The 24,627-nt window shown below is 32.8% G+C and overlaps 1 protein-coding gene across 2 annotated transcripts in view; it reads left to right on the top strand.

Annotated features, from left to right (window-relative positions):
* The window catches only part of LOC142321567 (ras-GEF domain-containing family member 1B-like), a 651,166-nt gene that overhangs the window by 97,997 nt on the left and 528,542 nt on the right, over window positions 1-24,627 (top strand). Inside the window, exon 1 of one of the 2 annotated variants that reach the window (XM_075359760.1) lies at window positions 4,436-4,453. The exons of the other annotated variant lie outside the window; for it this stretch is intronic. The gene's annotated coding sequence lies outside the window, so the exon portion shown is untranslated. Of the gene's footprint in view, window positions 1-4,435; window positions 4,454-24,627 lie in introns of those variants that run through there. 2 annotated transcript variants of the gene reach the window in all.

Below are 24,627 nucleotides of genomic sequence, written 5' to 3' on the forward strand. Positions count from 1 at the left end.
ATAACAAAAGAATTGTAAAATAAATCACAATTCAGTAGGACTTAATAAAGATTATTTTACCACTTCTTTATGTGTAATTTAAACGGAGATATAGAAAATTTCCAGATTTAAAAACATTTTAATTTAAATTATTTAAAAATTCAAAGGAATAATATTGTTTCTGTAAAAGGAAATCTAACTGTATTTTAAATAAATTTCGAGGAAATCAGTAAAATAGGTCATAAAGCCGTTTTGTAGATGCTTCCATTCACATTTTCAACAAAATGCAAAATAATCCCCTTTCTCGTAGGCTGAAGTATTGTGTTAACTTACACGAAAACAGTTTTATTATTTGGTTTGGTATAGATAGATATTGTTATTTTTTAAGAATAAGTGATTATTCTTTTTAGCTACGTTTGCATATTCATAATTAATATAAACGCATGGATCAGTTAACATTTTTAATTTTCTAAATATGGATCTGTATGATTTATAGGCACCAAACAATGACTTGACATTCATTTTTGTATCTTGAAAACTCCTTCTGGCTTTCCAGTTTTAATAATGCTGACAAATTTAGTCTTTCAAAGACGCTTCAAAAGAAAACAATTTAATTTCATTTTGTTGCAAAGGAAATCAATTTGACCATTACAAGAGAATTCGTAATCTAGCAAAACACCCGAAATTTAGGTTTTTGAACAACACAAATACTGTCGTCATCTTTAACAGGATTTCTTCTTTCTTTTTCCTGTTTAGCCTCCGGTAATTACCTTTCATATAATACTTCAGAGGATGAATAAGGATGATATGTATGAGTGTAAATGAAGTGTAGTCTTGTATATTCTCAGTTAGACCATTCCTGAGATATGTGGTTAATTGAAACCCAGCCACCAAAGAACACCGGTATCCACGATCTAGTATTCAAATCCGTGTAAAAATAACTGACTTTACTAGGACTTCAACGCTGGAACTCTCGACTTCCAAATCAGCTGATTTGGGATGACTCGTTCACCACTAGACCAAGCCGGTCGGTTTTAATAGGATTTCTGTCCATTAATAACGAACGTTACGTCTTCAAAATAAGTACAATACATGATTTTTGTTAAACATAATGTTTCACTGCCGAAAGTTTTGTCGCCTTGTTTATTAACTTAACAGCCGTTATTATTGGAAAATATGAGTTAATTTTTACTAGTAGAGTTTATTAATAGAAGTGATTATTACTTACCTGTAATTTACATATTCTTGAGTTTAAAATAAATCTGTTTCTATTATTTTCCAGTTATTAAATACATATGTACTATTAGGGCAAAAACAACTGGAAATATATAATTAGTAAAAACATTTCGTCATTGAAACACAAACTCATGATTCACATTTTAAACAGGTTACCTGTAGTTTGAACTGCTGAGTTATTCTCTCTTTTTCTGTTTAGCCTCCGGAACCTCCGTAAGGTATTACCAGAGGATGATATGTATGAATGAAGTGTAGTCTTGTACAGTCTCAGGTCGACCGTTCCTTAGATGTGCGGTCAATTGAAACCCAACCACCAACAACGGTATCCACGATCTACTATTCAAATCCCTATTAAAGTAAATGCCTTTACTAGGATTTGAACCTTAGAACTCTCGACTTTGAAGTCAGCTGATTTTCGCTGTCAAATTAACCACTAGACCGGCCTGATGGGCTTGAGTATTAATCTGTGCTACTATAACTTAAATTTTTTCTTATTAAATTATTTAAATAGATATAAAAGAGATAAAATCCTTTTAAATTGCAAAAACTATATACTGTACATACAGAATGTATCGATAAGGTACGAAAAGAATTTCAGGAAATGTTCTAAAAGTGGAAATAAAGAATAAACAAAACATGGTAGAGAAATATTACATTGTAATTTTATACTGAAACAAGAATAATTTTACTACAGGAAAATATCTAAAAATAAAATTATTTATGTCAACCTCCGTGGCTGAATAGATAGTGTCTCGGCATTTCGTGCGGAGGCCTGGGTTCGAATCCCAATCAGGTGTTGTAACACCTGATTTTCATACGGTATCAATTCCACCGAAATCCTTTTTGATTTCAAAAAGACATCATTTATTACAAAGAAAAATCAAATAAGCCGGTAGTTCAATATAGTTTAAATTTCGTTGTATTTTATTTTAAAAAAATGTTTAAATTTAAAATCAATTCACAAATTTAAATCGAGCTGAATTTTTTGTGTAAACAAAAAGGGGAGATATTGAACAATTAATATAATAAAAGTCTGTATTATGTTCTTATTTTATTTTAATAATTGATTATGTTTCCAGATATTTTTCGTTTTGGAAATGATTTTTGTTCCCGTTTAAAATTATAATACAGTATTTTTCTATCACGTTTTGGGCCGTATTGTGTTTTTAATTATATTCAAATATCTTAAACTGTTATTCGTATTCAGTCGATGTTACTTAAATAAAGTTTTCAGAATTAAATTCACTGCTAATTAGGTTATAATATTTAATTTATTTACGAAGTTATCAAATCAATTTAACGAAGTTATTGTACGACAAACGTAAACGAAAATGTGTATTGCGACACCAGTTTTTTGTGTTTTATAATAATTTTCTAGAAAAATGACTTGAGTTACAGTTGTGGGACCTATTTTATTTATTTTTCAGGTAAAAATCATATGAACCTATCAAATTTATCTCTAAATTTAATTTCCAAGAATTTCAGTATATTTTCATTTTACCCTTAGAACAGAAATCAGGGTGACATTTTTGCAAGATACAACCAAAAAGAGAAGCTTTTCCGGACTCATGTTTATTTATATGACCTTTTTTTCTACTTTTTCACTTGTAGAGCTTGTCCTGAAATTCTTTCAGTTTCTTCGTGAGACATCTGTTTAATAATAAGGATGATTTGCGTCTCTTTTTACTTTCTCGGCTGATATTTCTAGAATATCCATATTAAATAGGAAAGAATGGTGATCATGTCCAAAATTGGTTATCTGGTTTCTTTTGTAAATCTTTAAGTCTTAGGGTCCAGTTCATCTAGACCAAATAACACATATATGTACGTATATGAATTACACTACTTTTCTACTTATGTCAGGATTGACTAAGTCGATTTTCTTCAAATTTGGCTCAAATATTTCTACTTTATATATGATGTATTGATCTTCTTTTTTTTTTTTTAATTCGTTCTGGAGGTGGGAGGATATCCCGAAATAACTAATTTTGTTTTTCTTCACAAGCATTTTAAAGAAAACTTTGTTAAAGCAAATTTGTTGCTTACAATGCGTATATAAATAATCCAAAATATTTTTTTTTCAGAAAATCAACCTCCACCTCTTAAAATTGGAATACATGGTTTTTTGTTCTTTTGCTCTACCTCCTATCGGTTTAAATATTTTTGAAGAATGTTTTGAAAGTTAACTTCTTATGTAGTGCTGTCAAGAAATGTCCACAATTTTTTTAAAATTATAAATCCCGAACTGAAATACAGAAAAAGTTTTTGAAAGTTTTCTTTTCTGACTTCATCCTCTATTGCAGGGAGTGTTACATTTAGAGAAAACTTTAACTCATCTTAATCTATAAATGGATATTTTTAGAAAAAATTTCTTAAAATTTATTCCTCACCTCTAAAAATACATATGTTTTTTTTTTGGATCTAACTCTTCTAATTTTTATTATTAATTTTTTTTTGTATTTTTCTTCATCACTTATAGGTCTATTAAAATTAGATTAGCTTTGGTACCTACATTATATTCCGGACTCAAAATAAGAAGTAATTTTTTTCAATATTTAAAATTATAAAATCAAAAAGACTTACTGGGTACTAAACAGTTAAAAAACACACTTTTCACATGTTACAAAAGCAATTTTTTTTCATCTCTTATTAATTTGTTTGCTTAATATAAATTTTAATCTAAAATAATGTTAATTTATGTTTACTTGTCTTAAAACAAAATCCAAACGTATTGATAAGTTTCACTGAAAGCAGGTCGCTTTATTTAATTATTTTATATATATATTTGGCTTATATGAAATACTTTTTAGCAATATTAAATTGAAAAAGTAACTATGCAGTAACAATTTAGAATACTACTTTAGTTAGTAATTAAATATGGTAATAACTTTATTATCTAAGTAAAACAAAATTCTAAACTATAGTCACTAAATTTATGCTTTATAGCTTAAATTAACTGACTAGATTTAATTTATAGTTGTTAAATATAAACGTCTTTCTGTTAAACGAATTCCTGATAAACTAGATTTTATTTTGGACATTCTAAATAAAAATCCAACGTAGATGAGATTCACTCTAAATTGAATGACGTAATTTTCTTTTAAATATTCTTTTAAAATTTCATTTTATCTAATTTAATTTTACTTTCTTAAAAATAACCAATATATTATTTGTTTCAGGTAAACAACATTTATGATTACACAGACCGCCACACGGACGTTCCTTATACCTTAGCACGGTTTGTTAACTAATTTATAATCAGATACTTTACTGAATAATGCTTATATAAGTTTTTAAGTAAATATATCCGATAGATTTTAAATTAAATATTTAGAAAAAGATTTTTTTTCTTATCTGTATTAAGTACCAAACCATCATATTGTGCGACTGACATTAGTAACAAACCATTTCAAAAAAATAATATAGGTAGTCTTAAATACAGTAAAACTTGGTTAAAATGAGATTCAAGGAGCTGACCAAACATGCTCGTTACAGACGAGTGCCGGTACTTCCGAGTTGCCACCTCGTAACCGTAAATTTTTACGGTATCATTATCTATTATAATACAAAAAAATATATTGTATATCTAATAAGAAGCTGTTTTAAAATAAAATATCGATGTGTTTTGTATTACAGACTAACAAATAAAATTTAAATGTAATACAATTTTTAGACGCTAATACGTCTCTTACTTTTAACCAAAACTGTTAGCTTTCATTGAATTAGAAATAAAAAAATGGTAATAAGCGTGCAGTAAAACTCACGAAAATCATCGAGGAAAGTAAAAAATTAACATCACACACGTTTTTTTTCTATCACACAATTTAATAAACTATTTATTAAATCTAAAAAATCATTCTAATCTGTTTTGTCTTCATTCTAACAGAATATTTCAAAACTTAATTGCGCATACAAACTAATTAGCATTAAAATAATCGTTTATATTTGTTCGTTTAATAATCTTATAGTTTGTAGTTTATTCAAGTACTCCACAGATTCATCACTTACATCATTAGGCTTACTAAACTTCGTTAATTTTTTAAAACATTCTCAATCATTGATACGAGTGGGAGAATAGTAGATTTATCTTCGTTTTTAGTTTCAGCTTCGCTATCACCCGCACGACTATCAGTTATGATCAGTAATAATATCATCATCAGTCGCAATTTCTGTAGTATGTCATTGGCTGTTGCGTAGCCATCTATTGAGTATTCTTGAAAGGCTGATTTTTTTTGTCGAGTTAAGAGTTTGAATCCATTCTGAGAGTGGTATATCGTCTTCATCATGGTAATCTTTCGTCGAAATATAGTTTGCCATATCTTTTAGCAAGAAACACTAAAATGAAAACGCATTCACTGACGCGACTACATTATTATTGTACTATATTTTGCTACCGGGTACCCGATTGATTACTTTAACGCAATACTTTTGTTTAACTGATTCTGTGGCACAGTACTGTATTTTTAAACTGAAAATTATGACTACTGAATTTACCAGTGGGGTTAGGACAGATAAAATTTGTATTTAACCATATCCCTCTTCAGACTTTCACTTAAATGGTTTAAAATGTGGTACAGAGTTTGATGAACCTGTTTGGGCGGTTTTGACGGATCATTGTTTGGTCCCAGTCATTCCTGGAATTTTGCAAACAGAAAAACACTATTAATTAAAATAACTATCAGCCTTTGTAATAGCGTAATGGAACGTGTACTGTACGTACTTGAATTGTGCGTACTGTGCAACATCCTGTTACAAACCTTCTGTCCACCATTCAGACCTGATCTGAACAAGCCTAAGATAAAAGTCACAATCCTTACGTATAAATCGTAAATGTATATTTCGTAAATGAAGAAGATTATTTGGTTGTTAAGTTTTTTGAATTACAGTATTTTAAAAAATGAAAATGCTCGTAATAACAAAGTTTTATGATTCGTCAATACCCCCCTCACATAAAACAAGTTAATTTATCATTAATGAGATAGAAAACCAAAAAAAATCCCGGAATGTTGTTCGTTACAAGCGAGATAGTTATTCTCGGGTCCAACTGTATCTATATGAAGAATGACAAGCAGCCTTTGCCAGCTTTACCGGAGGAATCGAAGAGTAAAGTAGTTTTTTTCTTCTTCATAGAGACAAACATAGAGGTGGCTGGTTATGTCGTTACGCTAAGCCCACATAAATGCAGTTGATTCTGTCCTACGAGTGAGATCGTCATTATATTCACTGTTTCCTGATATCTCCTTCCACCATAAGGGAAAAATTATCCGTGTTGTGTAGTTTATCCATAGAAACGTCTGATAAACGAGGTTTATTAATAAACGATTTATTAATCCCTTAGTATTTTTGTTTGTCGGATATATAATCGGTAACGGTTGTAAAACAGCTAACACGAATCATAACGCACACAATTAAACGGCACATCTAATTTCTAGAACAGCAAGCATCCAACGCCGGACTTAGTAGTTAACCGAAGGTGTAAAACGGTTTATCATTCTATTATCCGCTAATCCGATAAATACAATATACTTTTGAACATTATCATAATCACTTAAATATAATGCTAAAAGTAGAACCTTCGCTGTTTTATTCGTGGGGCTTGACCGTACAGTGAACATCATTATTGTCAAAGAGATTGAATGTGACTTGTTTCATTTTTATATCGAATTTAATACACGCATCATAGCTGTAAGAAAGACCGTGGTTTATAATATAAAGAAAAAAACTATTTATGATAAGGTGCTTTATATATTCTACATCAACATTGGGGAAAGATTCTTTAATTGATTAAGCGTAAAATTTGAGTTACCGGTTTGATATAAAATTAAATTATTTTGAATATTGATTTTTATTTTAAATAGATTAAATGTCAGAGTTCGATTTTTGAAATTTGACAAACGACAGTAAGAAAAAATAAAAAAATTAAAATTGTAAACTGAATCGATATTAATTAGCTGTCATCTTACATCAAGTATATTACACTTTATCGATAAGATTAATTACAGGCATTGTATTAAATGATTAGCAGAGGAATCAATCTGTCAAATTACTGTATCGAGTTGTGACCGCCAAGTATTTAATCGTTCATTGTTTCACCGTACAGAGAGTGGTTAATTAATGGTTTTACAACAATTTAAATGTGGTACTTATAAAGTACCTGTACTGTAAAAATGTATTTATAAGATCGGTCCCTGTAAAAGCAATTATTTTCATTATGTACACGGTGAACATACATTTGATTTTTGTAAAATTTTATACGTTTAACATAATCATGCATAACAGTAATGTTTCCGCAAGATAAGTAACCTCGTTCCGTTCGTTTTTTTATTATTTATTCATGATCTTCCTCAAAATCTTGAACCGTTATTACCTTTTTCTCAGATATTACAATTATATTAATATCCAAATATAATTATGTAAAATGACTTGAAAATTCTAGGATACCAATTCAAAAAATTTGTTCACTGAATGGATTGGAATCATCTAACTTTAAATACTTGTATGGATCAAATCGTTGCATTATCCATTCTTAGATTGACGTAAAATTGGTAATCTCGCGGGTAAAATTTCCATCAATGTTTGCCCATAGTGCAAAATTTGTGGTTGTTTTGTTAGAGACGAAGTCTTCTGGGACGATCGCATTGATATATTTTGAAATAAAATCAGATTAAACTGTTTTCCTTTAAAGTGTCTTAATAAATGCTAAATTTTCCATCATTATTAAATATTTGTTACGTCTACTATATTCTCGTCTAAAAATACAATGTTATCTCTTTTAGAAAGTTAGAACGAGTTTTTTTTAGATCCAAAAATAGGCTGTTAAGTCATTGTTTGATGCCCGTAAATTTCATTTTAGATCAATATTTAGAAAATTAAAAATGTTAATGTATCAATGTATTTATATTAAATATGAATATGCAATGGTCGCTAAAAAGAATAGTGGCTTATTTTTAAAAAAATCTATCTCCATCTAACAAGACAATAGAACTGTTTTCGTTTAATTCAACACGATATTTTTATTTGCTAAAAAACCACTTGCTTCGATTCCAGTTTTCAAAAAATTTGATCGACCTAGGAAGGTCTTTGAAAATTCTTTTTGTATTTATAAAAATTGTTTTTATAAATAAGCACAATAAAAAGATTACAATTAAAAAAACACAGCTTATCCTATTTTAAAAAACTTTCCCATCAATTCATTTAAAATACAATTAAAAGATTTTCTTGCACAAAAACAATATTACTCTGTCAACGAATTTTTAAATAATACTAATTAAATTTAAAAACACCTGAACTTTCGCATCCCAGTAACATGCACATAAACATGTGGTCAAATAATCTTCAATAACGCCTACTGAATTATAAATATTATTATTGTTATTTTTTACGTTTAGTAGCTCCATGACTTCATGTATTTATACGAAGTGTTCCGGGACATATTAGCCGAACTTCGGGAACTGATTCAGGACACCAAAATGACCAAAAAGGTTCATATCAACAAAGTCCTATTTTGCTTTGCTTTCCTTCTTGATTTTCAACAAAAAAATTATTTCCCAGGAACGGGTAAACCTACTTTAATTAAATTTGGCAGATCTAAGACTAGTAACTTGATGTAAAAAATAAAAAATTTTCGCCTTCAAATATCTCAAAATGGCGGAAAAATATCTCAAAATTCTTAATTTTTTAATGTCTATTATCTTTGTAATTATTTGTTTGATCAAATTTTTACTTTCACAAAATTTATTAAGCATTTTATTTTGAACAAAATGACACATCAATTCTTAAACTCCGTTGACAAACAACAGAGTTATTGCAGAAAATTAACCCGGCAGTACGCTTACGCACCGTAATGCAAGTTGATAATTTTTTGCTTGTTTTTATTTCCTCTACTAAATGTAATAACAATTATTAATACTAATAGTAAATTAATAAAAATTATTACCTTGCGTTAAAGTGCGCAAACTTACTGGCGGGTTGATTGTCTTCAATAACTTGATTATCAACGTATTTTTACAAATCACATGTCATTTTGTTCACAATAAAATGCTTAATAAATTTTGTAAAAGTAAAAATTTGATCAAACAGATAATTAGAAAGATTAAAATTTAAAAAAAATTAATATGGCCGCCATTTTTAAATCTTGGGACGTTTTCAAAATTTTTTATTTTGTAAAACAAGACACTAGTCTTAGATTTTACTAATTTAATTAAATTAGATTTATCCGTTCCTGAAAAATACAATTTTCAGAAGTAAATTGTCCACATTATGGACAATTTATGAAATTAGTAGTAGACGACGTACTTAATTCGTAAATTTGACTAAATCGACGTAAATCTGTGTATGATATAATTGTTCGTTAATTAAAAATAAAGATTAATGAAAAAATAAAGTTTGGTATTCTTTCGTTAGTAAAAAAAAGAAATAGAAATTTGTAAGTTCAACAAACTACATTTTTCTAATCCGTTAACTTTCGCATGTTAAAATGAATTTATTTTTTATGTTTACTTATTGCACACACAATAATTTCAACACTCTTCTTTTTATTGAGAAAAAAAAATTAAAATTATAGAAGAATACATAAAATTCAGGGTTGATGTTGAAACTACATTAAAATCTTCCTCGTAATTTGTTTGAAGAAAAGTATTGCATCAGTCATAATTACTAACGGGAATGACGAGACGATGCGTGAGATCTAAAATATTCCTGCGTTGCGGATTACTGTTATTCCCGGATTAAAATTATTAAGTAACATGTCCATGAAAAATGTAATATGTGTTTTTCGTTTTTGGCTTTTATTGTAGTAAAAATATTTTTAACATATTTGAATTCATTTTTCATTGCACGATTATTAATTTTGTTATTAAATTAATTATTCTAAATTACAGGCAGGTACCTAATAATTTTATTAGAAATAAAACAAAAATTATTGAACTATATTTATTTTATAAATTAAATCGGTTTAAGGATTATGAAGCACATAGATTTACCGACCGTTAAAGGTCATTTGTATGGTATTAACAACAGTATACTCGTAGTTGTACTTTCTATTTTTGCAATGCATACTATTAGAATATTCCTTAGAACCTTGTTATTTATTTATTTATATTTGTTTTTTTATTTTTATTTTTTTTTATAAATATTATTATTACTATTATTATGATTATTATTAGGGTATACAAACCTCTCCAATAAACTTTAATTATCTTGGAGAGGGCTTACTGTAAATTAACAAATGTCATGTTAATACGGAATTAAAATTCAATTCAGTTGTTAAATTCGTTATCAGTAATAATACACCGACGTATGCTATACCGGGTGATTGACAAAGGACTTCACAAATTCAAAAGGATATAAAAATTTACTTAGATAATTTACAGATTTAGTTGAGGGCTTATTTCATAGCAAAATACATCAAGTTTTGACTCATGTAGTTCATTAGTACCGAATTCGACCATCACCGCTGTCACCAGTGTTGTTAAAAATGGATGCATTTACTGGTGCGGAACGTGCTCGCTGTGTGTTTTGGTTTCAAGATTTACGGTCAGCAACTGCAGTTCAACGCAATTTTCGTAGAGTATTGTAGGGAGTCTTCTATTAGGCATACTCTTGGCACCAAACCAAAGGTCAATTCTTTTTGTACCCTAAGCAAACAAAGACTGTACGGCCCGTTCTTATTCCAGGAGGCAACCCTAAAAGGTATCGTTTATCTAGACGTGCTTCAAAAATTTCTAATTTTTCATTCAGACGATGATGACCGAGGTAGACGCCATTACTAACAGCAAAACGGGGCACCACCTCACTACCGCCTAGAAATCCGAGATTTTCTTGATACTCGATTCCCAGGTCGGTGGATCGGTCGTGAAGGCCCAATTGCACGGCCACGTCGCTCTATAGATTTGACCCCGCTAGATTTTTTCGTGTGGGGTTTCATTAAAGATCGGGTTTATGTACCTCCATTGTCTGCTGATCCTATTGAGCTAAGATTTCAAATTAAGCCGCAACTGCAGAGGTGACGCCCGACTTGCGGGCTCAGTTGGGATGTATGTCGCATTACAAATTGAAGCCATATCGAACCAAAGTGGATGTTGGATGACACACTTGATTTTTGTGTTTTTCTATGAAATGAGATTTCTAGTTAATCTGTAAGTTATCTCAATAAATTTTTATACGCTTTAAAGTTGTGAAGTCCTTTTTGAATCATCCGGTATAATAAATTAATATTTCTGTACTAAGCAGTGACTGGATAATACGTAAATTTGTAAATATGTATTTCTCAGGTGCTCGTTTTAAAATGAATAGTTTATTTATTTAAATAATTGAATTCTTTATTTAGAGCTTAACATAATTACAAAAATTTCGTCGAAAATGGGTGGGTTTTTCAAAATAATAGTGTGAATTTTTCTTTAATTTACATAAATATTAATGTGAAATAATATTCCCTTAACTATTGAGTTGAAGCGATGTTTATAAGACATAGTTTCAGAACAATAAGGGTGTATTTTAATTTGTTGTTTTAAAATTCATATCCCGATTATTTTTTATAGCTATGTTGTTCGCAAAGTTACGAGTGACATCATCAGTCAGAGTTTTCTATGGGAGTATTAAAATATATCTTTTATTCTCTTCGGTACATAATAATACACTATATGAATCACTTAAAGAATGGATAAATATACTACTCCACCGATTAAAAAAAAGGAACTGCTCCAGTATTTTTTCCTGAATTGATCAAGGGAAACCATACTAAAATCTTTTCAGAATAGCATCAAAACAGTAATCAATTAATAAGAAAATAAAAAATACATGTGATCAATGTCCAGATTAATTATTTAAAATTTAAATATATGAAATAAAGTTAAGGTAAATACATGTAGAAACTAAATATTGCATTAACTACAAAATAAATCACAATTCAAAAGGCTTTATTAAAATTATTTGAGAATACATTTTTGTACACTTTGAATGGAGCGCAGAAAATTCAGAATTTATAGACCGACTAATATTATTTTTGTATAAAAAACCCTTTAAACTGTATTTTAAATAAATGCGTGGGAAGAGTTTTTAAATGGTTCGATAATTGATTAAAATAAGCATCAGAAGACTTGTACACTTAAGGCGAAGTATAAACAGTTCTGTTGTCTGGTTTGGTACAGATCGATAGTGTTTTTTTTTTTTTTTTTAATAAGAACTTTTCTCTTTAGAAAAGATTGCACGTTTATAAAAATATAAACAGAAAAATAGGATAATTCTATTAATTTTCTAATTATTAGTCTACATAGTTCGTTCCTATGAGGGGTCAACGATGATCTGAGAACGTTTCATTGTGAAAAACTTTTTCTGACGTTTTGAGAAAGCTCCAAGAGATTATAACTTGCTTCAGTCGGGAATATTATATAAGCATATAAATATTTAATAGTGGTAACAAGCTTAGCGTTTTATTAAGGCGTTTTCTAAGCAAAGCAGTACGGTTAGAATTTGTCGTAAACGAAATCATTTTCATCGACCCAAGAAAATTTTTCATCCAATAAAATGTCCAGAAATTTCCCTTTTTAGGAACGGCTGAAAATCATAATAGTTTCGGTGAGCTCAGAATACTTAAGTACAACAGAATAGTAGCTAATTAACTGAAAATTCTTCACTCCTTTCCGGAAACTACTTCACTCCTCACTTTCACTGAGAAGCTTAGTATGGAATACTTAACATTCTTATAAATGGCTGTTTCGTTTTTCGAATTTCGTGTAATAAATGCAGGTTCCCTACGGTCATTACCATTATGGCACTCAACACTTACACATGAAATAATATGGTGTAATTATGTAGAGGTTAAATTAATCAATACACAATAATTAAAAAAAAATCCAATTTTGAAAGATTTGGTGCTAAATAAAAAAAAGTTTAAGTTTTATTATTAAATTACGATATTCCTTTCGGTAGCATGTTGGGAATGGAGAATAAAAATCAATTTTATTTACGTTTTGAGGTATGAGGAGTACGAAAAACTATTTATTTAAAATGTAATTTCCGTGTGTATATATATATATATATATATATATATATATATATATATATATATATATATATATATATATATATAGTTTAAATAGTAAATAGGCCTATATATATTATAGGCCTATTTAAACTTTGTTTATGCGTATATGAAAATTTATTTATGGTGCATGTGAAATTGTTCATGTGAAAATTTGATGAAGATTGGTTGAGTAATTCTTGAGTTACACTCAATTTAAGATCGAAAAGATTTGAAGTTATGTTGACTGTGTAGTGGTGTATTTTTCATACGCGCTTTTGCAGTGAGTCACAGTGGTGAGCAAGTTGAAATTTACTGCTTGTATTTTTTTTTTATTGTAGTGGTTTTTTGACGTGTAACTATTTTGTATGGATCAAAGGTTTTTTATTTTTTGTAAAATTTTAGATTAGAATGATTTGATACTTTTTCAAAAGGAAACAAAATAAAATAACGAAAAATTGATCTTTTTGCACAGAACTGCGCAAGAATTTTTTATGGTTTTGGTGGTTTTTGAGTTTATATTTAAGCACTAATTGAAGCAGATAACAGAAAATTCAATTTTATTTAATCGGTATTGTTTAAAAACTTATCTGCTGAACAATATTGGTTCTGTAAAAGATTATTTTTCTATTTAAGTTTAAACATACCGATCGGAAGATTCTGTTAGTTGTTAGATAGTTAATTAAATAATATAGAAACAAAAACCTCACTAGGAAACAAGATCCTTCTCGTACACCTAATATGTTGCTTAACGCGAAAAGTAGTTTCATTGTTTTTATTACCTTGATTTTTTACAAAAATTTTTAAATATATACATGAAATCATTTTTTAGACGGTTTTAAATGAATACAAAACAACTGTAGACCAACCCGTGGTAAACTGGTCGTCGTAAATCAGCTGATTTCGAAGAAAATTTCTCAGGCTCAAATCCTAATAAAGTTAATTACTTTTATTCGGATTTGAATACTAGACGTGGATACTGGTGTTTTCTGGTGGTTGGATTTTAATTAAACACACGTCACAGGAGTAGTCGGTCCGAGTTTGTTCAAGACTACAAATTTACCGGTACAGTTACATTACAAAAAAAACAAAAAAAAAAAACAAAACAGTTTAATAATGATGACAAGCTTAGCTTTTATTTATACTTTAAAACAAACCAGTACGGTTTGATTTTATTGTAAATGAAACCAATTTAATCGTTCTGTAGAAGTTTTTCATCTTATAAAGCACCAAAAAGCTTTCGAACAATGTCAGAATAAATATCAGTATTATCATTAACGGAATACTGTTCATCAATTAATACTCGTCAAGGATTACGAAGTTCAGTAGACACGCAGAGTGTGATGGATCGTTGGTTTCTTGACTCACTCCCTTTTCCACTACTCTATCCTCTTCCCTATGCGACACTACTTAGAACTACTGCGCTTTATGCGTTTACGCTTTCTAAACTTTACTAGTAATATCATTACACCGTTTAGCTGAGATTCAAACAGCAACTGTTTTAAACTTCAATAGTGGCAATTTGTCCCTAAATCAGTTTATATCTGTTAACTCAGAAGTTTATAATAGCATTTATTTTGTTACATTAAAATAAAACGTACGTAACGTATTACGTTATGATAATTTCTGGTGTAAACGAGATTTACGAAAGATTTTCAAAAATCACTTGTAATGTTATAAATTATATGATTTAGTGTTAAAAATACCGATTCACACCCTCCCATAGCCGTCGCACCAAGGGAGTCAAAATTATTTATTACTTTTACTTTTATGTGGACGAGTGCGATCGTAAAATAAATACTACGAATTCAAAACTGTACTACTTTTTATGATCGTATAGGACCCCCGTAAAAAGCTTGATTTCAAAATAATTTTTAGAATTATCTGATTTAATCAGATAATTAAATCAAAATATCGTCGATATTCATTAAAATATCGGGCGTTCTTCTGGGATTTATTTTGAACTACTCTTACAGTTAGGTCACTCGCGTAAGAAGGCATTTTACATTTAAAATGCGTAGCATCGCTGCAAATATTACGTAATTGCGAAGGAAGGTATTTGAATCTATTCTCAAGCTTCCAAATGTATCTACTCTGTGACTTAAAGACGCCAGTTATAGCTTAACGTTCTAGTAGTTTAATGCCAACATTATGACCGATTTCAGCGACAAACTAAAAAATTGTTATAGCATAGTCGACACAAATTTCAGAATTATATTGAAAAAATCTACTTCTATCTGAAAGAGAATGCTCGATCAAAATTTCGAAAAAATATTCCCTACAAATATGTTTTAACTGCCCGTAAATTTTTTTCTAAAACATATCATCGACGAGTAAACAAAAAAAATGTTCTAGCAGACTACGATGGAACCCCGGTTCAAATTTTTTTTTAACTTTCTCATGAAAATTGTTAAAGTTCCATTTGCTTTAACAATAATAATCGCTTCATATTTTTCATTAAAATATTCTCAATTATAAAAATATTACGATTTTTATGCCTATTTTTCTACAAAAGTTTAGACACCGATCTAAATTTTTAAAAAGGTTCGTTCGAAAATTATTTTAAATTAAGTTTCCCTACTTCCAAAATAAATTAAAGCGAGTTTCAATATCTTTCCTTTATGATTTTTTACGCTTTCAGATTTTACGTGCGATTTATCTCATTATTAAATTATTCAAAGTAAAAAATATTATTACTTCATACCAATAACATGGTATTTATTGAAATTCATCATAGATTATGATGCTCTCAAGAGCACTACTCCCAAATACTTTATATTCTCACAAACAGTATTTATAGTCTTTTTCCAGTAACCCGATCGCAAAGGGAAGATAATACATTTGACAGTTTTGTAGGTCTGAACGTTTCTACTCATGTTATCCTAAATCGGTTGTATCTATTTTCATGGTTATCGTTTCAAACTGTTTCTTAATCTTTTAGGTGATATTTTATTTTGAAATTTTGTTTAAGTACTTTTAAAAATAAATAATTTTATTTGTGAAGTCTCTGGAAATAGTTACGACCTAAAAATTTCCGGTATTAAGAACCATAAAATAATTGTTTCTTACCCCTTCTCAAAATTTGCCTACTGTTCCTACAACACAGGTTTTCTGTCGTAATTTAGTGAAGTTAAACTACAACGTTGTTTTCTTTTTAATATTTCAGAACCTACTTTATTATATACCGTACAAAAAAGAGTTAATAAAGATATCTCTCTTCTATATGCATCGTTATTATATTTTTTTGGATTCCTATCTAACAGTTAATTTTAACGTGCAATTCTTTTTATTATTTTTTTTAAATTGTCGTCCTATACACAATAGTTGCAGCCCATCCGGCCCTACCGGAAATAAAACTTTCCCTCGAAGTGATTTCACGATCGGATTCTTTTTAAAGAAAAAGAATACTTATAATTAAATGCAAGCGATTTGTGGAGAAAACTATTTGAAATTTCCTTGTTACAACAGCTATCAACGGATGACAGTCTGTCGTTTTGTTGCGGCTAGTTTAGTTCGCGTGTTAACCACTGTTACTATCGATTGTCACGTTATTTTATTTAACAATAAATTATTCTAGCGCTTTTAAACATTTTTTTAATTTAAAACATTAGTAATAAAATTGATACTTAATATATAATACTGACTATAGTATGTTTTTTTTTTTAGACTGTTTTAGACATTAGGTCAGTTTTTGCTCTTAATTTTTTTTCGGTCAGTCATTTTTTTCGCTCTTAATTGTCACGCTTATTATTTTCAGTAAAAAATTTGACAACAGTACTGTCAAATTTATGTAAAAAAAAATTTAACATGATGAAGGTAAAAAAAAAAAAACACAAAGAATTAAAAATTTAAATGGGTGCATATTGGAAAATAAAACAAGTTGAATTAGCTCGGTACCATAAATCTAGATTTGTAAATGTTGCATTTGGTTTTTTTTTATCTTCATATGTTTTTCTTTGAAACTCCTAAATAAAACGCTAAATTTGCCATTATTAATTTATTTTACTTACATACGATCCCGAGTGAAGTATATCATCCCTTGGAGATTCCTCAAAAATTCAGAACGAGATTTCAAGATAGAGTAATGGTATCATTGTTTGGCGTCGTTAGCATGAATCATGTTGACAGATTTTTTTGAAAATTAAAAATGTTAATTTATCCTTGTGTCTGTATATTAATTATGAATGTGCAACCTTTGTTAAAAAAAGCGACGGTTTTTTTTAACAAATAATAAGTGACTACTTATTCTTAAAAAATAGACAAATAATAAAACATTAATCAAATTTTGAAAACAAAGATTTTTCGTATAACTCAACAAATACTTTGGTTTGTAATAAAGGTAAATGCTTTACAAGAGTTTTATGTTTTCATTGATGTTTTAAAATAAATTAGCGAATCATTTAAGGAATCTTTCTACTAATTTATCTGAAATACAATTAAATGATTTTTCTTTTACAGAAACAATATACTACGTCGATGAATTTTTATACAAGTACAATACTAATTAATAATTGAAGATAAATAAGTAAAATACTCAATTTTCTGCTTTTCCGTTTAACATATACGTAGTAAAGTATGTACTCACAAAAATTCCATTAAAGCTAAACTATGAAATATGCTGTAAATGTTTTTTAACATATAATATCTTCAGAAATTTTCCTTTGCATTAGTTTAAGTGATTTATATTTTAAACAATAATATGAACTTTAATATCATCAATTTTTTTTAATTTTATAATTAAATGTATAATTTGTGATGCTGTTCTAAACAAGTTTTTTTAAGATTTACCTTGATACATCCAGACAAATGTTCGAGCAGTACCTTTTTTTGACGTGAAACGTATTTAAATTCACACCGAAACATACGGGTGCCAGAACAGAAATTTGTAGCGTAACGAAAAGGTCTTTATCGTCCTGCGCTTTAATAACTCCCTAACTATTAGTTTCAGAGACATAAATGCGTATCACTTTATAACTTACATGGTCAGCTTACCGGTACGACTTTGAGTTTGCGTCACTGGTGAGTGGGTTGGCGGGGAAGAGGCACAGCGAAGATCCGCCAAAACTGACGCTCTCGCTCAATTCCATTCACTGTAGCTCACGACTTAGACGTGATAGCGCGGTTATTCGTGTATTTGTGTTTAGAATTTGTCGAGATAGATCGGTTTAAGTAATAATAAGTATATTTCGGACAATATTTATGTTTAAAAACTTAAAGTAAACATATAAAAAAGAATAAAAATCCAATATGTCAGGCTCAGCCTGCGCAAAAGCCAGCCGGAAATATAAATTACGCATGTCGTTGGAAAGGGGAGGTTATGGGCCACGCATAGGTATCCCAATGTCCGGTGCTGAGCGAGCGAAGCTGTTTCAGGAGCGTCGAAAACCTGGCACGGCGCGCTCAGTGAACGACGCCGAAGGCGCGAGCACCTCTACCGCTGCTGTACCCGAACTAATGGAAATAACGAATGAAGATAACACACATACATCTGTCGCAGACGTCCCCGGGCTGATGCAATATCAGTCGAATTGATGCGATGCAGGACTATTGGCGTGCAGCGGACAAACGCTTCAAAACTGTATTTGAAAATAATTCGTTTGGTCTTGCTTGCAGCGTTGGTGATCGACTTTGGTTCGACAGAGATTTAAAGCAGGCGAAAGCTCGCAATATCCCTCTTCTTAATACTGAATTCCCCGGCGAAAATGTAGGGTTTTTATTGTTTTAAAATTTCGTTTATGTAGTAGTACCTGTAGCAAGTCGATTAATGTCAATAAAATCCCGACGCTGTCGCGGTCAAACGAATTTCGATACCCCGAAGCCGACCAATTAATCTATAGCGTAGGCTAAATGAAGGAACTTTAAAAGTTGGTCGTTCTGTGCTCGGAGGAACTTCATCCAAGGTCTGTAACGTTTCACGTTAAATCAACCACCCTGCTCCCCAACACAGCTCCACCCGATTTTTTTATCCGTGGAATAGCATACCTACTCATACGTGACGTTATTACCGTATTATTACGTTAATCACGTATAAAAAACAGAATACGGTAACATACTACCAAATTTATCTGAAGCGAGAATATTCCTACGTGCTAAGTAGCAAGTGTGTCGGTGTATGACCTTGATTGCTATTTGCTGATACCGTGGCACCCGCGGGCGCCGTGTTGCCGACCCCTGTTCTGTAGGATCGTATGCATTTAATTAGCTTGACCTCAGAGGTTTTATAACTAACATAATCAGAAGTATGCCTAATTTTGTATTAGCAGCTTTTTCTTTTTTTTTTTACGTTGTATCAATGAAACTGCAGAAGCGAATCAGTAATTTTCTCTTTAGATATTTTTAAGCAAACCTTACCAAGTGTAAAAAGTTTTCTACGTACGCTGACCTACAAATTAATAAATTTTAAACCTAACCGCAGAATATAATTAATTTTAAAAATCTATTTTTTATTTATTTGTTTTATTATTTTTTTATGGTTTCTGCACACGTAGTGCTTTCGTAGAGATATCCTGTTCTTCAGAATGTATATAAATAGAAATCTTGATTAAAAGCGTAATTTAATTATGCAATAAATATTTTTGCAGGTATATTGGTTCATAGATGTGTTCCTTCTAAAGAGTTTTATGTAATAAATATTACTGGACAGTGAAGCTCAAAAATGTAGAAAGATGATAAGTATGACCAAATAAATATTTCAAATAAGACTTACATGTAATCATTAATTAAAGTTTATGTACGATCTATAGTTTGACTGAGTAATATGAAAACCTGATTTAATACCCAATTATCTCATTAAAATTGAATGAATTGACATATATATATATTATTATTCTTATTTACTGCACGTTATGAATTTCATGCTGCATTATTTTTCTTTTAAAATTGAGGTACTCTTGATCAGACTAATGGGAGTATACAGCCTTTCTCATGACGAATTAAGTAATACTTTCATACTGCATGATCAGAAGACATCAGCTAAGCTTAAATATCGACACATATACAGTCAATCGCCATTTCGTTCTTTACCGCTCGAGTAGTACGTGGTGAAATATGGAGGCGATTGTTGCGGCTTCCACCAGTTGGAAGTATACAGTGTCATTCGTTTTTTTTACAAACTGAAGGCAGATTTAGAGCGAGATCCACCATCGGCTGTGAGTAATTACGGTAATAATGTGATGAGCGATGGTTCTGTGACAGAATGGTGCAGGAAATTCTGGGAAAGTTCAACCAGCGTGCACGATGAGGAAGGAAGAGTGCGATATTTCAGTATAAACATGTTGAAAAAACTGAACATGCCATTAGTGACAAACGCCGCTTCACATTTACGGAACTTAGTGAAAACTTTCTTCAAATTTTAAGGTCCACTCTTTACGGAATTGTTACAGACGGATTGAGTTTTCGTAAGTACTTTGCGCGATGGGTATCAAAACAACTTATAGATTACAACAAAATGAAAAGAATAGGAGCGACATTGACTTTTCTTCAGCGATACCACAATAAAGTAAGTGAATTTCTTTACGGTACTGCACTGGAGACGATATATAGATCCGCGATTCATCGGTTGAGACAAAAGAACAGTCATGGATTTCAACAGTAATGGATGTACACACATTAGCCTAATAAACTTAACAAATTCAGACCGACCAATTCGGAAAAAAAGATTATGGCTCCGTGTTTTGGGACGTAAATGAATTTTTTTCCATATGCCAATAACGATAAACATTTATTGTGAAACATTGCTGACAAAGCTTAGGAAAGTGATACAGAATAACAATAAGTGTGTACTTATTGTGAAGAGACAGCTAATACTGGAGAGTACAACTTTGTTGTTGCCACCGAGCCTAACGTATATTCTGCGGCTGGGTCTCGATGGGTGCCAGATACCGCTGGGGATGTGGCTATCAAGAAAATTACTGGAAACTGGGACTATAGCTTATATTTGAAGACTGAAGGAGTCGTTGCGATAGAACTCTGTAACTATATAATGTTTGGGGTCTATATAAGCCCGAATGTGACGCTCACGCAGTACGAAGCCAGACTACTCGGACTGCAGAGGATGGTCATGAATGCCCCAAAGAGGACAATTGTTGTGGGTGATTTCAATTGCCGTACCGTAGCGGCTGGGGCTGGTTCCTCGAACAACAGAGGACTAGCGCTAGAAGAACTACTAGGAACTACTGGGCTTGTGTGCATCAATGATGGGTCGCCCACTTTCTACGCTCGCGGGCATTCCTCTATCCTGGATCTGGTATTGATCGACGGTAGATTTCCACCAGAGATGGTGAGCATGCAGGTTTTGCAAGTTGAGACTGCAAGTGATCATTTGGCTGTTTCTGTTGATATCCTTGATACTGAGATTCATATTAGAAATCAGCATCTATGCTTTAGACTTTCGGAACGTCAGGTAGAGACTATTGTTCGCAAAGTTGCTACAAAAATAACGGATGGCAGACCGGTCACGTCAGATACATTACAATAGATCATGATTACTGAGCTGGCCAGGCTCTCCTAAAGAGCTACCAGACATCACCCTATCTATTGGTGGTCTTCCGATATTGCGGATCAACGTAGGGTACTGCAATCCATGAAGAGGCGCGTGCAGAGACTTAGAACGAGAGCATACGGAGCTGATCGAGACCTGAACACGGCGATTACACAATACCGAGCAGCAAGAAAACAGTTAAACTTCATGATTAAGCATGCAAAAAGGCAGAAGTGGAGGGAGCTATGCAGTGAACTAGATGCTGACCCCTGGGGACGGGCGTACCAGGTAGTCATGAAGAGACTGGGAAGACGGTTGCCCGTTCTTAATAAGATAGAAGCTACACGACACATGGAATCGCTTTTCCCGCGGGTTGATACGGGCGTCACGGAGCTAATAACTGGTGAACGCGGCAGGTTCACCCAGGATGAAGTGGCGACTGCGGTTAAAAGACTAAAAATTAAGAAGAGTCCAGGACCCGATGGTGTGCCAGCTGCAGTCATAAAGGGTCTGATGTTCGTCATCCCGTGGGAGATGACATATTGCGAGTTATGGGGTCCAGCATTGCTTTTTTCCTGCTTGCTGGAAAGCGTCAAGAACTGTTTTCTTGCCCAAACAACAGCCAGTTCCAGGGGCTCTCGAATAACGCCCTATAAGTCTCATTAATAATATGGGAAAAGTCGTGGAGAGGCTCATCGCTAATAGACTAATTGAGGAGCTGGAAAACAACAACCTCCTCCATGAGAATCAGTTTGGCTTTAGGCGGGGGCGGTCAACTATTAACGCCATCAACAAAGTAGTTTCATGGGCTGCTGCGGTGAGGGCTCGGACTTGGAGAACCAGGCGAATCCCGCTAATGATACTCCTGGATATAAGGAACGCTTTCGGTTCGGTACCTTGGCCAGCTATATTGAGGGCACTTCAAAGAAAAAATATAAGCGAGTACATAGTGACGCAAGTAGCCAGCTATCTATCCGAGAGACGACCTGAAATCAATTCGGTGGATGGTGTGGTAAGTCATCAGATTTCGGTGGAGTCCCGCAGGGGTCTGTCTGTACTCGGACCCCTACTTTGGAACATCTTCTATGATGAAATTTTCCGACTTCAATTCCCGCCGGGGGTGAATGTCGTAGGATTCGCGGACGACATCTCGCTACTAGTGGAGGCCAGTACCTTAGATGAAGTGGCGGACAAGGGGAATATTACCTTAGAAATAGTGAATGAATGGCTCGTCAACAACAGATTGGGGGTCTCTCCTTCCAAATGCAAGGGTATCCTCTTCACTGGTAGGAGGATACTCACAAGATTAAATCTGGGCCTGAGAGTAGAGGCAATTGTCGAGGTGGAAAGGGCTAAATATCTAGGGGTGTTACTGGATAAACACCTCAAATACTCCAGCCATGTGATCATGATCTGCGACAGAATGGAAACAACAATCCGTGCCATGCGAGGTCTCTTTGCGGGACAAGGAATTCCACGTGCGTCGAAGAGGCGACTTATCACCTCGGTGATAACGTTGTCTCTGTTGTACGCCGCGCCGGTACGGGCTGATGCGGTTAATGTCCAGCGCAACAGAAGAAAACTAACTAGCAGTCATAGGAAGTCGCTTCTGGGGGTAGTTTCGGGGTACCGAACGTTATCGTATGATGCACTATGGGTGCTTTCTTCGGTGCCCCCGATAGAATTGCAGATTAAAGGACGAAAATTAAGGGCGTCCGGTGTAGCCAAAGATGAGGCCAGTTCAATTATACGAGAACAATGGAAAGTGGCATGGGCGGGTTCAGCAGTGGCCGCATGTACAAGAAGAATTATCCCGGACCTGGATGCTTGGCTAGATCGCTCTCATGGTGAATTAGATTACCACACAACGCAACTCATGTCGGGACATGGTGCGTTTGAACAATACCTGCATAGGTTTGGCAGGAGAGAGTCACCGATCTGTTGTTACTGCGATGCGGTTGACGATGCCGAACACACTATTTTTGAGTGCAGACGATGGGAGGAACAACGTATAAATGCAGGACTGATGCATACCCGACTGGAGCAGCTCTCGGAGTGGCTCTTGGCTATGTCCGGAAACTGGAATAATTTTGCAATATTTGCAAGAACAGTTATCAGAATAAAAGAAGATGAGGCAAGACGACTGTGATACTGAGGGGTGTAGTTTATAGTAGGGCTGGGCGGACAGCCCCGTTCCTGAGGGCTCACATGCCCTGGTGTGTGGGTTCCCGTGATGGAGCGGGGACTCCTGGGATACGTTAGGTGCGAATGAATGAAAAGACCGAGACCCGGCCGGCGGTGTGGGTTCCCGGATACGCTTTGGCGGCTTCGACTCCTGCTCCGTCGGTTTGAGGCTGGCAAAAGGAAAGACCGAGACCCGGTCTCCGGCGGGGGGGGGGGGGGGGCTGGGAACGGCATAACCGGGCCTGGTTCTTACGTTGGAGATAAAACAGGCAATTAAAAGATCCGGACACGTCCCCGAGTCGAGTATACTTAATTGGATGTCCGGCTCGGGGATGTAGGGCAAAAAAAAAAGTGTGTATTAAACAACATTAAGTGGCAAATTTTTTGCCACTCCCACCTTCAAACCTTATTTGGTACCGTGTGATTTTCATCCGTTCACAAAACTGAAGAATCGGCTGGCTAATCAACACTTCAAAAGCCGGCCTCCGTGTCGCTAGTGGTAGCGTCTCGGCCTTTCATCCGGAGGTCCCGGATTTGAATCCCGGTCAGGCGTGGCATTTTCACACACGCTAAAAATCATTCCTCTCATCCTGTAAGCCATACTTAACGGTGGTCCCGGAGGTTAAACAAAAACAAACAAACACTTCAAAACAATGATGAACTTATGGGTGGAGTAAACGAATGGATGAGTACTTTGATGGCGCTGTTTTTTGATGATAGAATGGGGTAC

Source organism: Lycorma delicatula, chromosome 3 (genome assembly GCF_047948215.1).
Source record: "Lycorma delicatula isolate Av1 chromosome 3, ASM4794821v1, whole genome shotgun sequence".
Classification (NCBI taxonomy): Eukaryota; Metazoa; Arthropoda; class Insecta; order Hemiptera; family Fulgoridae; genus Lycorma; species Lycorma delicatula.